Below are 13,133 nucleotides of genomic sequence, written 5' to 3'. Positions count from 1 at the left end.
ATGTGTTTAATAAGGGAAGCCAATGCTTTTTTCTCACATTTTACAAATTAGTTTCACGAGTATCAGTTTTTAATAGGTTACAGCAAAAACCATCTAATGGCCAATAAAAGCAAAAAACAATGAACTGTTGAAACTCAACCCCAGGTACTGTAGTTTTGTATTCCTTTCTTCACATTTTTACCATCCGAATGAGCAAATGGCTGTGCTTTTTAAATTTTGCACTCTTAGGTCCTTCACTACCAATTCCAATGATTCCAATTCCTGTATCTCTTAAATTGACATATTTTGGTACTCCAATTTAAAAATGAAAGTCAATATGGACACTTTCTAGACACCAAATAATTACACAGAAATCTCTCATGCAAATATGAACAAAACTGAGTTTACTATGTTCTAGTTTAAAAATGTGAACATACAACTAGAGTTTGCCAAATAGTAACATGTTTATTTCACACAAGTACTTAAAAATATCTTTTTCTGTAGCTGTTGCAAAAAACATCCTAATGTAAAAAAATACCAAACAGTTAGAAAAAGGAAAAAAAAAAGCATGAAAAACAGACCCAAAATGTTAAGATTTTATTTACAAAATTTTGTTGTACAGAAAGTAAAAATGGTGCTACAACCTGTGTGTAACAGGTAGTCATTGACAATTATGACTAACCAATCACATCATCTGTTCTTGTTGCTATAGCAATAGTCTTACACGAAAACCTAAGAACCCCCAACAAAATAGTAAAAGCACTGACCCAATTGTTCAGCTCAAAGTTCTGGCTATATTTTATTTTTCAACCACTTAATGGTTTTTAGCTCAGAGTTTGCTTATTTGTTTATTATATCTAAATTTTAAACCTCTTGGTAGGCTTTGAATAGGGATGGACTGTACAGATGTGGAATGTCACAGGAACGATTCTTTGGCTCTTGGGGTGTGTGCAGGGGCTCGTTTATACAGCTACTATGCACAGGTTCCTCATTCACATATCCAGTCCAATCAATACTGGACAGTCCTTTAAGATCATTCAAGATCTTAGTCATCATCTTCATCACCTTCATCATCAGTTTCTCTCTTTCTCTTTTCACCTTTTCCAGCCACCTCTTCATCTGCAAGTGGAAGATGATTAAAAAATAAAAGAAAGTCTTTTAGTGACATTATGGGGCATACTTTTCTCACAGCTCTCTTCCAATTAGCTCTTTCGACTCAGCCAAACTTAATATACTTATTACAATCTATTCAGTATTTGCTATTTCATTATCAGTAGTGTACAATTTTTTAAAATTAAAGCCATGGTCCCAGATTCATAGTTTTTCAGATGTTTTGAGATTCTTTATCTGTTTTCTTTATTTAGGCATCATCATAATTAGAGGTATCCAGTTAAACTCAGATTCCAACTTCATATTTTTCAAAGGCAGCCCTGTATATGGGGGCACATAGTAGTATTCACAGTGGTGTCAAGACTCCCTCTTGCCAATCTGGATTACATGAACTTCTCCCCGAAAAATCACCATATAGCAGCACTGAAGAGAAAACATGGAAGCAAGAGGGAGGAATTTTTCTGAAATGTATACATGTGTAAAACGAGAATAATACTAACCTCTACTAACATCTGAAGGCACAGCAGAGTTGCTTACCTGTAACAGGTGTTCTCCTAGGACGGCAGTTGTTAGTCTTCACATATGGGTGACATCAGATGGAGCCCATCACGGAAAACTTTTGTCAAATTTTCTAGAACTTTGACTAGGCACACTGAGCTTGCTCAGCGTGCCACTATCCACGCAGGGTCCCTCTTCAGTCTCGTAATACAGAATTATGAAAAAATAAAATAAAAAACTGAACAGAAATCCAACTCCATGGGGTGGCGGGCAGGTTTCCTGAGGACTTACATCCTGCTGTCCTAGGAGAACACCTGTTACAGGTAAGCAAATCTGCTTTCTCCTAGGACAAGCAGGATGGTAGTCCTTACATATGGGTGAATCCCTAGCTACAGGCTGCTCCCGAAAAAATTAGGACCAACGGCATCAAAGCAGTTGCCAACGGGCACAACAACACTGGTGCTGTTGGTAACAGAGGGAGTCAGCTTGAACTCAAACAATGGGCCTGAGGCTGCAAAAGTTGGGTTTCACAGCTGAAAGATTCTGGAGGAGAGACTGGCTGAAACTGCTGTCACGTCAGCCATCCCAAACCAGACAGTAGTGAAAGACAAAGGTGTGGAGGGAACTCCATGTTACAGCCTTGCAGATTTCATTCACGGGGACTGCTTGCAAGTGGGACACTGAAACTGTCATGGCTCTAACAGAATGAGCCCTAACATGGCCCCCAAGCTGCAGTCCAGCCTGCGCATAACAGAAAGAAATATAATCATTAGCCAGGTGGATAGAGTCTGCTTGCCAACAGCAACTCCCAGACAGGTTTTGTCAAAAGAGAAAAAAGAGTTGCGCTGTCTGTGCCCTACTCTCCGCTCCAGGTAGAAGGCTAACACTCTCTTGCAATCCAGACTGTGCAGAGCCCGTTTGCTCTGGTGTGAATATGGCTTAGGAAAAAAGGTGGATTGATTCAGATTGAATTCTGACCACCTTCGGCAGAACCACCCTATCGTGAAAGAACTTCATATAAGGTGGGTATGACACTAAAGCTTGAAGTTCACCGACTCTGCGCGCCAAGGTGACTGCTATCAAGATAACCTTCCAGGACAGATACTTAAGGTCACAGGAGCGCAGAGGCTCAAATGGAGCCCTCATAAGCTGGGCCAAGACCACGCTGAGGTCCCAGGAGACAGCGGGAGGGCCTTAAGGGAGGCTTCAGCTGAAGTAGGCCTTGCATAAAGCACCCCATGATAGGCTGCATTGAGATGGGTGAACCATCCACCCCTCGGTGGTAGGCCCCAATGGCACTGAGATGGACTCTGATAGAGTTGGTCTTCAGGGCAGCCTCTGAGAGGTACAGATCCAAGTTGTGGTTCTCACACCAGATGGAGAACCTTTTCCCATTTCAGACCATAAGACTTCCTAGTGGAAGGCTTCCTGGATGCCACCAGAACTCGAGACACATCATCTGATAGGTCTAGGGGCTGCAAAATCACTCTTTCAACATCCAAGCCATTAGGGACAAGGCCTGAAGGCTGGGATGGCACAGCCTGCCCTGATCTTGTGTGATAAGATCTGGGGAGGTCCTCAGACTGATTAGTTCCCGCAGGGAAAGATCCTGTCTGAGCGGGAACCAAATCTGTCTCGGCCAATATGAAGTGATGAGAATCATGGCTCTCTTGTCCTTTTGAAACTTCAAGAAAGTCTTTGACACTAGTGGAAGTGGAGGATATGCATCCAGGAAGCCCTTATCTTAATGGCAGGCAAAGGCGTCCGATGCCGGATCGCCGTTCCCCCTGAACAGGGAGCAAAACTGATTCACCTTCCTGTTGAAGGGGGAAGCGAAAAGATCTACATACGGGGTTCCAGAGATGGAAGATCGAATCCGCGACTTCCAGTATAAGGGACCACGCGTGTGGGCGGAAGGATAGACTCAGATCATCCGCCACCATATTCTCTGGCCCTGGTAAGTACACGGTGCGGAGAAGAATGCCCTGGGACAGAGCCCACAACCAGATCTGGACCGCTTCCTGATAAAGGAGGAACGACTTAGTGCCTCCCTGTTTGTTCAGGTACCACATCGCTCCCTAATTGTCGGTCTAAACCAGGACCCCCTTTTGTTTGCCAGGTGATCCAGAAACGATCAAAGCGCATACTAGATCGCTCGAAGCTGAAAGAAGTTTATCTGGCATTGCTTCTCCTGTATCAACCACTGACCCTGGGTGCGAGACCCTCTACAGGGGCACTTCAAACCAGGTGGGAAACATCCGTGGTGAGAATGACTTGAGCAGGGGAAAGCTGAAAAGAGACCCCAACCACCAAGCTGGATAGGGTCCCCCATCACGACAAAGACTTAGAGGTGAAGTAACCCTGATGCGCACCTGCAGGTCCTGGGTGGCCTGACGCCATTGGGACCATAGAGTCCACTGCACCCTGCGCATATGCAGATAAGCAAATGGAGTGTCATGGATGGTTGCAGCCATGTGACCCAACAGCCAGAGCATGCGGTGCACAGGGACCTGGTGACTCCGATCGCTCCCGCCAGGGACACTATGATGAGTGCCTGAGGCCGGGCAAGAATGCCCGAGCCTGAGCTGTGTCGAACCTGGCACCAATAAAGTCCAGCTGCGGGGACGGAATCAGCTGAGACTTTGGATAACTAATCAGAAAGCCCAGGGTCTCTGTGATGGTGGAGTCTAGAGACTGGAGCACAGCCTGCCTGGTGACGCTCTTGATTAGCCAGTCATCCAGGTAGGGAAAGACCTGCAGCTGTAGTCTCCTCAGGTGAGCACCCACCACAGCGAGGTACTTTGTGAAGACTTGGGGCACAGACGCCAGGCCAAAAGGCAGCACTTGTGGTCCTCGCCTACCACAAATCAGAGGTATTTCCGATGGATGTGGGAAATTTCGATGTGGGCGTAGGTATCTTTTAGATCGAGGGAGCAAAGCCAGTCCCCCCCTTGCAGGAGAGGAATTAGGGAATCCAGCAAGGCCATCTTGAACTTTTCCCGTTCCAGGAATTTGTTCAAGGCCCTCAGGTCCAGAATAGGACTGAGGCCTCCTGTTTTCTTTGGAATCAGGAAATACTTGGAATAGAAGCCGCTGCCCTGCTGCTTTGGTGGAATGGGCTTGACTGCCCTGGCCATTAGAAGGGCGGAGAGCTCCAGCAACAGTATTTTCTGAAACGTCGAAACCTCCCACGAGGGCACGGATGAGATTCTGAAGGGACTCACTGGAAATTTAACTGGAACCAAACCCCTGACGAAATATGAACTGGACCCACCTGTCCGATGTGATAGCCGAACAACAGTCTGCAAAGAACCATAGCCGGCCCCCAACTGGGGGAAGTTATCGTTGGGGGTATGGGGGGCTGGCTTACACTCCCTCTCAGCCAGTCAAAACCCCATGGCAGGGCTCTGCTGGGGCACTGGCTATGTCCGAGGAGTACATGGCTGCCAAAGGCGCGTCTTGCAATTTGAGTGAATGGTGCTGTTTGACAGCACTTTTTGCAGACCTCGATCCGATCGTTGCAGAAGGCTGCAGAGTGAAATTCACTTGTGGTCTTACAGATGTTTGATGAGCTCACATATACTTTTGAGGCGTTAACATTAGCCCTGCTTCAATTGATTGCCCCTGAGGCAGCTCTGTGAGAAAGAGCGAAACTCGGCCAGAGTCTGGCATCATCTAATAAAGGGCATTTTCAACTATCGATTCTCTTTGTTTCAAAAGATGATCCTTCAACTGTGCCACTGTCTCCTTAATTTTATCTCCGAAGAGATTTTCTCTGGTGCAGGGCAAGTCCGCTAGATGCTCTTGCACCTCTGGGTGGAGGTCAGAGGCCCAAAGCCAGGCCATGCCCTGAGCACCTATGCCTGCCAGAGCCACCCTGGCTGCAGTCTTAAAAACATCATAGGCGGACTGGACCTCATGCTTGTCACACTCCAAGCCCTGCTGTACTACTATCTTTAGAAAGTCCTCCTGCAGCTGCTACGGGAAGCGTTCCACCAGATCCTGAATCCACTTCCAGAGGTTCCTGAAGTACTGGCTCATATACAATTGGTAAAAAGCAATACATGCCGCCAGCATGGAGCCTTGGAAGACCTTCCTTCCCAGGGTATCCAGGGCCCTGTGTTTGCGGCCTGGAGGAGCCGAAGAGTGGGTCTGAGACTTCTTTGCCTTCTTGAGAACAGATTCCACCACTATGGATTGGTGCGAAGCTGATGCCACTCAAACCCTGTGGTAAGCTGAACCAGGTACACAGCATCGGTCTTCCGGTTCACCGGGGGTGCCGAAACAGGGTGCTCCCAAAGCTGGACAAACAATTCCTTGAAAATGTCAGGTACCGGCACAGCCACTACCTCCCTTAGGCACATTCACAAATTGGAAGACCTCTAGCATTTTGTGTCTGGAATCCTCAGTTAGGAGCTGGAATGGGAAGACTCCGCCATGGCCCGCACAAACCCAGCGAATGACAAATCCTCAGGAGGAGATCTATGTCGCTCCTCCGGAGGAGACGGCTCAGAGGGCTGGTCCTCGGAATCCTCTGAAGAGGACATGGATGCCTCATCCTCTCAGGGGTCATACGGAGCATCCTCCTCACTCAGGCCACCCGGGGACCCTGTTAGAGGAGCCCAAGTAACACCCCTAGGCCATGACCTCGAAGGCATCGGGAGTCCGAAGGACACTGGGGACACGGAAGGCAACGGTGGTCTAGCAGGTACTGAGGGCACAGACGGCTCCAGAGCCCCCGAGGAAGCCAATAGGGTCTCGGGCAACAGCAGCCACGGAAGCACTGAAGGCCCTTCCTCGTCCAAGGAATCGGCCACCGGAATATCCTCTGTTTGAGGCACCAGTGTCCCCTATGGCATAGAGGGTGCCTGGGGCACTGGCAAGGGCTGCGTCAGCAGTGCACCCAGGAGCAAATCTAAGTGCGCCAATAACCGTGCCAGCATTGATGGAGTGAGTTCCAGCGGCGGCAGGGGTCCTGGCGGCTCGATGCCTTATAGGGCCCGGTCGACCACTAATTGGACTCTGCACTCCAATTCCTCCTTGAATGTTGATGAAGACAAGACAGTTTGAGGAGGAGGAAGTGAAACCAGGTTCCCTTTGAAGCCCCAAGGGGAACTGGTACCCAACACTGGAACCGGTGGGGCTCGCTTCAGGCCCACGGACTCGATGGAGGGTGACGCCTCCTCGGCCCAGGGCCGCTTCAGGGGCACCTCGGCCGATGCTGAAGCCTTCCCAAGCTTGGACTCATGTGAGGAAGGCGATCAGTGACAGTGCTTCTTCGACCTCCCATGGTGCTCGGCCCAGTCTTTCCTCGGAGCCAAGGGAGACGGCGAAAACCGAACCTGGAGAAGATAGAAAGAAGCCGGTTCCCAGCAGCCAACTTGACTTGGAAACTAGACAATGGAGAAGCTAACATGGGACCAATAGCCCCTGGTCCCTTCTTACCCCGAGGCATAGACGCCTCAATGCTCCCGACGCCCAAGGGCTTAGATTTCCTGGGACCGAACATTTTCTCCATTTTGTTGAGGTGCGACCGGTGCCCTTTGGGGGCTATCTGGGCGCAGAACGCACACCCCCGGATGTTGTGTGAAGCCCCCAGGCACAAAATGCAGACCTCATGGGTAGCAGAACAGGTGTTCTCCAAGGACAGCAGGATGTTAGTCCTCACACATGGCTGACATCATCAGATGGAGCCCTGATAAGGAAAACATATTTCAGAAGTTTCTAGAACTTTGACTAGGTACACCGAGCATGCCCAGCATGCCCTATACAACGCATCCATGCGGGGTACCTCTTCAGTCTCTTTTTATTATTTCCTTTATTGCTACGGTTTGTTTAATGATTGTGCTATTCTGTGATGCATAAAATAGTTTAATTTGAAACATTAAAAATAACAGACACATTTTGTCTGATCACTCATATTTTCTTAAAATGCTACACATCTTACAAATTCTGCCGGGGGTATGTAAACTTATGAGCACAGCTCCTGGCCAACTCTGGGCTGCTAGGTGGAATTGTTATGGGAAGTTTAATGATGGAAAGGGTTGGGCACCAATCCTATTGTGTGATCGATGTATAGATCATGTGCCCCATGGTGAAGCCCACTTGGAGAATGGATAATGCACTAATGATAATGAATTAGAAAACTAGATACATTTCTCATCAGAGAAATCTTCAGATCCATAACCGTACTCATAAGTATATAAAGCAATTTATCTATAATATTCTAGTTTTTGAATTTGTTCCAGAGTGTGTAAAGTGCCAGAGTTGAGTGTGTACTTTGCATTATCCATGCTCCAAGTGGGTTTCACCATGGGGCACATGATCTACACATCGATCACCCAATAGGATTGATGCCCAACCCTTTCCATCATTAAACTTTCTGTAACAATTCCACATAGCAGCCCGGAGTTGAGCACAAGCTGGAAAGAGTGGGGTCTACAGATTTTATACCCCAATGTGGGCTCCAGTGGACGATTTGGAGCGATTTCCAAAAGGTGTAGTCTATACTCCTTACGTATTATGCTGACAATTGGAGAAATTATTTACCTGATAATTTCGTTTTCCTTAGTGTAGACAGAAGGACTCAGGACCAATGGATATTGTGCTCTCCTGATAGCAGATGGGAGACGGAGTCAGATTTCAAAGCTGACGTCAGCCTACATATACCCGTGCAGCATGCTTAGCTCTTCAGTATTCTCTTCGAAAAGCCAGTGTGGATATATGTTGCTTAATACTTGATTACACTTGATTAACCTTGAACTGGTTCAACTGATTTTATATATATATATATATATATATATATATATATATAAAATTTTGGAACTGGAGACCGCCAGTGCACTCAAACAATAAACGCTGACACCTGGGCAACTGTGGGTGTCTTGAACTAGAGGTAGGCCATGGCTTACCCGTACTTGCTCAGACTCGAGATTTGATATCCGAGGTTTTTGATTTCTGGAGCAGCCGGGGGTGGGCTGCTGAGTCCATCTGTCTGCACTAAGGAAAATGAAATTATCAGGTAAGTAATTTCTCCATTTCCTAGCGTGTAGCCAGATGGACTCAGGACCAATGGGATGTACAAAAGCTACTCCAATACAGGGTGGGAGGCTGCCCGTGGCCCACTTAGTGCTGCCCTTGTGAAAGCTGTATCCTCCCTGGCCTGAACATCCAGGCGGTAGAACCTGGAAAAGGTGTGTAGGAAGGACCATGTCGCCGCCCGACAGATCTCGGCTGGCAAAACCAGCTTGGTTTCAGCCCAGGAGATGGCCTGGGCCCTTGTAGAATACGCCTTGACCTGTAGAGGTAATGGTTTTCCTGCCTCGACGTAGGCTGCATTAATTACTTCTTTGATCCAGCGGGCTATGGTTGAAAAGTACATGCATACATTGCTAATCAGACACCCTACTGAAAACTTACACCTGAATGCATTCATATAGAGCGTGACTACATAGACAATGTCAGCCATCTGTAGCTGAACTGAACTTGCATTCACATCAGTAATAGATCATGAATAATTCTACTGAGCTCACCTTCATCATCATCATCTTCCTCTTCATCCTCATCCTCATCAGCTTCCCCATCCTGTCCAAAGTCTTCATCCTTGAGACAAAAAAAAATAGGAGTATGAATAAGCAGATTTTTACATTTACTAGCTGACACCTGCAAAATATTTGTGGGACAATGAGTAGTTGTAAAATAATCCCTTCCCCTATCTGACCTCAGCACTCAGTCCCCCAGCCCAACCACACTGTTGTCCTGTATCTCCCTCCCAAAGTTGCTACTGTATCTTTGTTTTGGCCAATTTGCCAAAACTGTTTGCTGAATCTGTCAGCCCTTGCCAACTTCCTGCCTGTACGTGCTGAAGGCTAATACCTGAGCTTCCTACACATCCACAGGCATCACAGCATGACCCCAGATAGACTACTTGCAGGACCTGAGCCTATTATATATACCTAGATAAATTACCAAAGCCCTTTAGACAGAACCAGTGAATCTAGCATTATATGCCATAAAGCATGAGATAAACATTACTATAAAATGAGATTATAAGGGAGTTTACTCAAATCAATTACTGCAGTCCTGGCAGCCTTACCTATCCTGAATTTATATATATTTTTAAAACCAGTTTAATGTAAAATTTCCTGCAAATATACAGCAGCGCTGTTTACCTGTAATACTAGTTCTGTGAAGACAGCAGAATGTCAGTCTTCACAAGTGAATGACATCATTCAAGAAGCCTGGCCTAGAACTTTTATGTCAGTTTCTAGAATTTGATCATGTGCAGCCTGCCATGCAATATGTTGACACGAGGGTCCTTTCAATCTACTTTCCTGGGTTATACTTGGAGAAGCCAACTCCAAGGGGAGGAAAGCATGTTTCATTAAGACTGACATCCTCCTGTCCTTGAAAACACAGTTACAGGTTAGCAACTATGTTTTCTCAGAGGACAAGGGGGGGTGGCACTCCTTTCAAGTGGGATATCCCTAGGTACAAACTGCCCTGAAATGGAAAAAGGGGTAAAACCAAAACAATGCCAAGAGGCACAACACAAAATATTTTTTGGTGGCAACAGGCCTTTTTTCTTTATATTTATCTTTGTAGAGGGGCAGCTGTCCTGGATGTCAAGCCCAAGGGGGCATTGTTAGCAGGGCTGCTTTTAGCTATGGCCAGAAGCACACAAAACTCTGCCCCGCTGGCCAGTGCCCCAAATCCCAGGCAGCAGAAAACAGCCATCTGCTTCTTACTTCAGCTCCTGCTCTCCTAGGAAGCAAGCAAAGAACTGGACTGGGGGGCCTAGAACACACAGAGCACAGTGCAAAACTAAGCCCTCTCCCTAATCTAGCCCCAACCCTTCTCTTGTTCTACACCTCGGAGCAATTCTACAGGACAGACTTGCCGAACCCGACTGTCACACCGGGACTCCCTGTCCAAACAAAAATGTGTTGTGAATTTGTGGAGAGAACTATATGTTGTAACTTTGCAGATCTCCATGGAGACTGATCGTAGGTGGGCTACCAACATTGCCATGGCTCTGACACTATGAACCTTGACATGATTCACCAGTTTCAGGCCTACCTATGCACAACCAGAGATACAATCTGCTAGCCAATTAGACAGAATGTGTTTTGCAATGACAATCCCCACGTTGGTGTCAAATGAAACAAAAAGCTTGGCAGACTTTGTATGAGCTTGTCTTCTTCAAGGCTCTTTTGCAGTCCAAACTGTGCAGTGCTTGTACACCTTAGTGGACATGAGGCCTGGGAAAGAATGCTGGAAGGATGGGTTATTTACTTTTTCAGATAATAGAAGGACTAGGGGGCACTCCATGAAGTTAGCAATAAGCACATTTTAAACAAATCAGAGAAAATTCTTTTTCACTCAATGCAGTTAAGCTCTGGACTTCATTGCTGGAGGCTGTAGTTAGGGCAGTTAGTGTTGCTGGGTTTAAAAACGATATGGATAAGTTTCTGGAGGAGAAGTCCATGAATTGCTATTAATCAAGTTGACTTAGGGAATAGCCACTGCTATTACTAACATTAGTAGCATGGGATCTCTTTAATGGGCACTTGTAACCTGGATTGGCCACTGTTGGAAACAGGATGCTGGGCTTGATGGATCCTCGGTCTGACCTACTATGGAAACTTCTAATATTGGGTAAAAACTTAGGATAGGTGTGCAGAACCACCCTATCATGAAAAAACTTGGTAAAATGTGGATAAGTCACTAGAGCCTTCAGCTTGCCAACTCTGCACATCAAAATCACCTCCACCAAAAATATGACCTTCCCAAATTAGGTACTTCATGTCACAGGAGTGCAACGACTAAAAGAGAGCCTTCAACCGCTCACTTAGTACAATGCTGAGGGCCCAAGACACAACAGGATGCCTGATGGGAGGCTTCAAATGAAGCAAGCTCTGCATGAATTGGACAATCAAAGGATCTACCTTCTACATGGCAGGGAAAGGTGCTAACTGCACTGAGATGAACTCTTACTGAGTTGATCCTAAGACCAGGCTTGGAGAGATATAAGAAGTATCAGGCAGTTTTTGCTCGAGCAGGAGAATGGCTTTCTGCTTACATCATAAGGCAAATTTCCTCCAGTTCAAACCATAAGACTTCCTTGCAGAGTCCTTTCTTGAAGCTAAAAGAACACGAGACATATCCTCAAAGATCCAGGGGATGCAAGGTTACCCTCTCAACATCCAGAGAGCCAGGGACCTAATGCTGGAATGGTGCAACCTCCCTCAATCCTGGGTGATGAATGCTGGGGAATTCCCCAATCTGATCAGATCCCAGATAGACATCTCCCTCACGAGTAGGAACCAAATCTATCTTGGCCAAAAGAGGGCTATGAGAATTATGGTCCCCCGGACTTTTCTTACCTTTAAAGTCTTTGTGATGAGCAGGTTCTCACACCAAGGGCAAAAGCATAAGATGCTTGTTTGCTTTGCATCCCTTTTCTGGAACGCAAGAGTGGGACTTTCCTGTTCTGGGGAAACGCAAACAGATCTACCATTGGTGCACCCCATGCACAGAATATCTGGTTTGCTACCCCTTTCCCTCGCCAGTTCAGGGACCATCTGTTGGGTTCCAGGACCTGACTCTATCTACAAGGACATTATTCTTGCCTGCCAGATACGTGGTTCTAAAAACCATTATTTGAGAGATGGTCCAGGCCCACATCTGGACAGTCTTCTAACATAGGAGACTGCTTGTTGATGTGAAAAACATTGCTACTTGATTGTCCATCTGGACCAGGACTGCTTTGCTGGTCAACTGATCTCTGAAAATCTTCAGAGCATACTGAATTGCCCTTAGCTCCAAGAAGCTTATCTGACGAAGCTGTCCTGAGCAGACCAAAGCCCCTCCATGTGGCTTCCCATCCCAGGATGCATCTAGGGAGGGGGGGAAGGGAGACAATTTGAATTGGAAGAATTTGGAATTAAATACATTTGGTCAGATTGGATTGAATCAGCCACCAGGATAGGGACTTCTTGAGTGGTTGAGTGATGCAGATGCAGTCTCAAAGATCCTGATTGGCTTGAATCTACAGTGATCTAAGGGGGCCATTGAGATCTTATCATGTAGAGCAGAGCTTTCCAAACTTTTCATGTTGGTGACACACTTTTTAGACAAACATAATTTCACGACACGGTAATTCAGTCTACTAGTAAACCAGAGGTTAAAGGTTAAACGAACAAAATGTATTTCGACAATTTATGTATGTTTCCTTAAATATATACATTAGGGATGTGAATCGTGTCCTCGATCGTCTTAACGATCGATTTCGGCTGGGAGGGGGAGGGAATCGTATTGTTGCCGTTTGGGGGGGTAAAATATCGTGAAAAATCGTTAAAAATCGAAAAATCGAAAAACCGGCACATTAAAACCCCCTAAAACCCACCCCCGACCCTTTAAATTAAATCCCCCACCCTCCCGAACCCCCCCCAAATAACTTAAATAACCTGCGGGTCCAGCGGCGGTCCGGAACGGCAGCGGTCCGGAACGGGCTCCTGCTCCTGAATCTTGTCGTCTTCAGCCGG

General features: G+C 46.5%; 1 long non-coding RNA gene across 1 annotated transcript in view; it reads right to left on the bottom strand.

Moving 5' to 3' along the window:
- Positions 1-553: 553 nt before the first annotated feature.
- LOC115092669 overlaps positions 554-13,133 on the bottom strand; it is a 39,098-nt gene continuing 26,518 nt past the window's right edge. Inside the window, exons 2-3 of the long non-coding RNA XR_003857047.1 lie at positions 9,120-9,189; positions 554-1,098 (exon numbers count right to left, since the gene is read on the bottom strand). This is a non-coding gene — a long non-coding RNA (uncharacterized LOC115092669). The remainder of the gene's footprint in view (positions 1,099-9,119; positions 9,190-13,133) is intronic.

The sequence above is a fragment of the Rhinatrema bivittatum genome, chromosome 1 (assembly GCF_901001135.1).
Source record: "Rhinatrema bivittatum chromosome 1, aRhiBiv1.1, whole genome shotgun sequence".
Taxonomy (NCBI): Eukaryota; Metazoa; Chordata; class Amphibia; order Gymnophiona; family Rhinatrematidae; genus Rhinatrema; species Rhinatrema bivittatum.
Note: the sequence above shows the minus strand (reverse complement) of the source record. Positions and strands in the feature narration are given on the sequence as shown.